At 40.0% G+C, this 5,000-nt stretch overlaps 1 long non-coding RNA gene across 1 annotated transcript in view; it reads left to right on the top strand.

The window, feature by feature from the left end:
* The window catches only part of LOC135092101 (uncharacterized), a 13,808-nt gene extending 10,584 nt beyond the window's left edge, over positions 1–3,224 (top strand). The window contains exon 2 of the long non-coding RNA XR_010262746.1: positions 2,918–3,224. This is a non-coding gene — a long non-coding RNA (uncharacterized LOC135092101). The remainder of the gene's footprint in view (positions 1–2,917) is intronic.
* The last annotated feature ends 1,776 nt before the right edge of the window (positions 3,225–5,000 follow it).

Below are 5,000 nucleotides of genomic sequence, written 5' to 3'. Positions count from 1 at the left end.
GGGAATATTTCCATCAAGTTTTATTAGAAAAAGGCTTGTAAGGATTTTGTGTCTGTGTAAACAAATTTGTCCATTAAAATTTCGATGCAAGCAAAAGTATTTTAGTAAATTTTTTATGTACAGGAGACGTGTCTTCAAGTTTGATGATGTGTATAAATGTTGTTGAATTGTTTTTTGGCAAATGGAAAATGTACTGTGCATAAAAATATGGTAGTTTCTTTTGAATATCACTGTAAACAGAATTCTTATTAATGATTGACACGCACAAAACTGTCGCCACGCAAGCACTGACGCGAACTGAACCTTCTCCACTTCGGTTTTGTTGTCCGCACTTTTTAATGTATTTCGAATATAATACAACAAAGACTTCTATTCAAACTGATATTTTTCGTTTATTTTCTATTATGTATATTAATGACAAAGAAAAACATTGCGTGTCCAACTACTGACCTAAGCTCGCCCACACACACACACACACACACACACACACACACACACACACACACACACACACACACACACACACACACACACACACACACACACACACACACACACACACACACACACACACACACACACACACACACACACACACACACACACGTACTTTTTCCCCGGGCTTCCTCTTAGTCCTCTTCCAGTAACACTTCCTGTCAGACTCTCGCTCTCTATCCCTCCTCTTCACATCATGCGGCCCGAAGCACTTCAATGATGTCCTCCAAAGTTCATTATCATTTGTGTTTTCACTTCCACTCATTGCAACACCTCCTGGTACCTGCTGCATGCCACGGTGTGTGTGTGTGTGTGTGTGTGTGTGTGTGTGTGTGTGTGTGTGTGTGTGTGTGTGTGTGTGTGTATGCATGCGTGGGCGAGCTTAGGTCAGTAATTGGACACGCAATGTTTTTTCTTTGTCATTTTTATTTAATTTTTCTCTTTTTTTCTCCCACCCTCCTCCTCCCCTGTCCTGCCAAATAAAAAAAAAAAAGAAAAAAACGTTTTGGCGTCGGCTGTTTGTTTGTCTTATGGTTATGATCGAAAAAACGTTTTTGCCTCGGGAAATGATGTGATGTGGCGAGCGTGTTTACCTTCCAAAGTCATTAGGGCAGTAAGGGTCGGCAGGGATGAAAGGAAGGCAGGCGAGGCACTTAATGATGTGTTGGGGTCAGTTAGGTTAGGTTAGGTTAAGTAGGGATAAGATAGGTTAGATTAGGTTAGGTTAGGTTAGGATAGGTTAACTTTGGTGGTGTTACGATATGTTTATTTAAGGATTGGTTAGGATAGGTTAGGTTAGGTTATGTTGGGTTAGGTTATGTTTAGGTTAGGTTAGGTTAGGTTAGGTTAGGTTAGGTTAGGTTAGGTTAGGTTATGTTTAGGCACGTAAGTAAGGGTTGGGATAGGATAGATTAGGTTAGGTGGTATGGTATAAGGTAAATAAGAGTTGGGATAGGTTTGGTTAGGTTAGATTAGATCAAGGTAAGCAAGAGTTGGGTTAGGGTAGGTTAGGTTAGGGTAAAGTAGGTTAGGTTGTGTTAGGGTAAGTTAGGTGGTATGAGGCTATAGTAAGTAAGTGTTGCAGTAGGATAGGGTAAGGTAGGGTAGGGTAGGTCATGTTAGGATAAGGTGAAGTGGTATCTTTTTCACCCTCATACAAACCCTCCTCCCTTCACTGGAAAAAGAGAGGGAAAAAAAAATACCGTTGCTGTTAGGTTAGGATAGATTAAAGTAAGGCAGACCAAGTGAAAACAAGGAAAGGGAAGCACATTATTAATTTTTTTCACCCTTTTGCATGTCCCCCTCCCTTTACTAGAAAAAGAGACACAGAGAATGAAAGAAAAAGAAAAAAAAAACACACACGCATAAAGTCAGTATTTTTACTCTCCTTTGTGATATAACCTACTCCCCTCCACCCACCAGGTAGGAATGTGGGGAGTGATTTACGTGTCAAGGTGAGGCCAGGTGTTATTAGCCTGTCAGGTGTAGTGATAGCACGTGGGCGGGGCGGAAAGAGCTGTGGTTCCAGGGAATAGTGGAATGTTGGCTTGGCGTTGTCATAAGTGGTTCTCCGGGCCGTGTTCAGAAACGCTTTGCTCTCTCACCACGACTAAGGCCACACAAATGATTAGCCGGGTTCTCAAGACACTTTCTCCTTTCAATAATGTAGATATCTTGTTAATCTGTCACTATAAACATTAAAACACCCTTGGAAAAACCGTATAACTTCAAGTAGAGCTTTTTGAAAGTAGTGGAGATGCGGTGCAGTGTTTCAGAATGTGGTTCTCAGAAGGAATTTTGCGTTTGATAAATGAGTTTCTTGGGATTTAGTTCTTTGTGTGTTTTTAGGATTGTCTCTCTTGGATTTTCTTTTATTCTATTTATCATCGTCGTTTTTCGTTTTGTTTTTCTTTTCTTTTGTTGATATTGTGTTTTATTCTTCAGTCTCGTCTGTTTTTCCTCTCTTCGTTTCTCTGCTTTGGTTTTTGTGATTATCTCTTTCTTGTCTTTATTCTTATTATTCTTTTCCATGATCGTTAGTATTTATTATCTCATTCTTGTTTTATTCTGATTGTCTTATCTTCTTCGTATTATGGTACTGTATACTTCTTGTCTTCCTCTTTTCCTTCTCTTCGTCTTATTTTTTTTATCTTCATTTCTACATCTATATATTATTATCATTGTCATTATCATCATGTTGTTGTTGTTGTTGTTGTTGTTGTTGTTGTTGTTCTTCATATTCTTGTTTTTTTGTTCGTGTTCTTATTCTTGTTCTTGTTCTTGTACCTCTTTTTCGTCTTCTTCTTCTTCTTGTTCTTGTTCTTGTTCTTGTTCTTGTTCTTCTTCTAATTACTGGTCATCATTATCATCCTCCTTCTCAACCATCATCTCTTTATAACCTGTTCTCTTTCTCTCTTTGCAGAACAGCGGCAGAGGAGGACGAGAGAAGTGGAAGAGGGAGAGGAGGAGGTGAGGAGGAAGAATTCTGAAGTGTGACGAAAATTTGGAAAAGAAAGTAAAAACGGAAGCGAGGAAGAAACAGTTAGTGAAAAAAATTAATATGTAACTGACGAAAATTGAGAATAGTAATGAAAAGTAGATAGAACTTGGCGTATGAATTAAAAAAAGAAAGAAAGGAAAGAAAAAAAAACTGAGATTCATTAACGCACTGAACAAAACATAAAAAAAAAATACAGTAAACGCTAAAGAAAACGAAAAAAAAAAAAAAACTTAATAAAGAAACCAAAAAATCAATCTCGAAAACAAAAAAACAAAAACAGAAATAAGGAACAAGACAAACAAGACAAACAAGACAAACAAAAACAAGACAGAATAATAAAGAACTGCAGTGCTGTGAGGAAAAAAATAAGAGAGACAGAAAAAAAGGAGGTAGAGAAAAAGATAATGAAGAATCTCTCTCTCTGGGACTCCGCTCTTGGCTTCAGTACTGCGGCTCAAGATATTGAAAACCGATAGAGTTACAGAGACCAGAGTGCTCAGAGTGAAGGAACGGGGAGACGAGGCCGAAAACAATTGACACCCACCTCTCTCTCTCTCTCTCTCTCTCTCTCTCTCTCTCTCTCTCTCTCTCTCTCTCTCTCTCTCTCTCTCTCGCCGTCCCGTCTCTCCTCCGTCGCTCGTCTAAGCCAAGTCTGCGCTTCTAAATAAGGTATGTGATGTTTATTTGATTTCTTTTCGTGGTGTGTGTGTGTGTGTGTGTGTGTGTTTGGGTTGGGTGGTTTGATTCGGTGACTCTCTCTCTCTCTCTCTCTCTCTCTCTCTCTCTCTCTCTCTCTCTCTCTCTCTCTCTCTCTCTCTCTCTCTCTCTCTCTAGTCGCCTCACGCTCAAACTTTTCCACTTGTTCTTTTCTCTCTCTCTTTTTTCATCTCGTTTTGTACAATTTCTCTTTTTCGTCTCTCTCTCTCTCTCTCTCTCTCTCTCTCTCTCTCTCTCTCTCTCTCTCTCTCTCTCTCTCTCTCTCTCTCTCTCTCTCTCTCTCTCTCTCTCTCTCTCTCTCTCTCTCTCTCTCTCTCTCTCTCTCTCTCTCTCTCTCTCTCTCTCTCTCTCTCTCTCTCTCTCTCTCTCTCTCTCTCTCTTTTTCGTCTCTCTCTTTTTCGTCTCTCTCTCTTTTTCGTCTCTCTCTCTTTTTCGTCTCTCTCTTTTTCGTCTCTCTCTCTTTTTCGTCTCTCTCTCTCTCTCTCTCTCTCTCTCTCTCTCTCTCTCTCTCTCTCTCTCTCTCTCTCTCTCTCTCTCTCTCTCTCTCTCTCTCTCTCTCTCTCTCTCTCTCTCTCTCTCTCTCTCTCTCTCTCTCTCTCTCTCTCTCTCTCTCTCTCTCTCTCTCTCTCTCTCTCTCTCTCTCTCTCTCTCTCTCTCTCTCTCTCTCTCTCTCTCTCTCTCTCTCTCTCTCTCTCTCTCTCTCTCTCTCTCTAATTCACATACATACATACATACATACATACATACATACATACATACATACATACACAAAAAACATATGGATAAAGAAATGATAATAAAAGAGGACAAAGGAGAAATGACAAAGCAAAAGCAAAACAGAGAGAGAGAGAGAGAGAGAGAGAGAGAGAGAGAGAGAGAGAGAGAGAGAGAGAGGGTGCATGACTCTTAAAACCACTATCAGGCACTAAACAACTGGGTACTGGGATGTGAACTGGTGCTCTTGGTCAATACTGTGTCCACTCAACCAGCTCTTCGCCTCCCACACTCCAGGTATGTATCAGACGTATTGGGGACTTTCATTTGTTATTTATAAAGTCTTGGGTTTTATTCATTTTTCGTGTTTTGTGGAGTGTGTTTCGTAGATTGAGTTGAAGGGTGTAGTGTGTTTGTGCGTGTGTGTGTGTGTGTATGTGTGTGTATGAAGTGTATTTTGCCAAGTGTAGGAGTGTAGTTAGTGAGTTTATGAGTGTGTGTATGTGAGATGTATTTGTGTTTGTGTGTATTATCGATTTCAGTACTGTTAACCCTTTCATTGCGATACGAAACA

This window comes from Scylla paramamosain, chromosome 39 (genome assembly GCF_035594125.1).
Source record: "Scylla paramamosain isolate STU-SP2022 chromosome 39, ASM3559412v1, whole genome shotgun sequence".
Classification (NCBI taxonomy): domain Eukaryota; kingdom Metazoa; phylum Arthropoda; class Malacostraca; order Decapoda; family Portunidae; genus Scylla; species Scylla paramamosain.
This window is presented reverse-complemented; position numbering and strand designations above follow the sequence as displayed.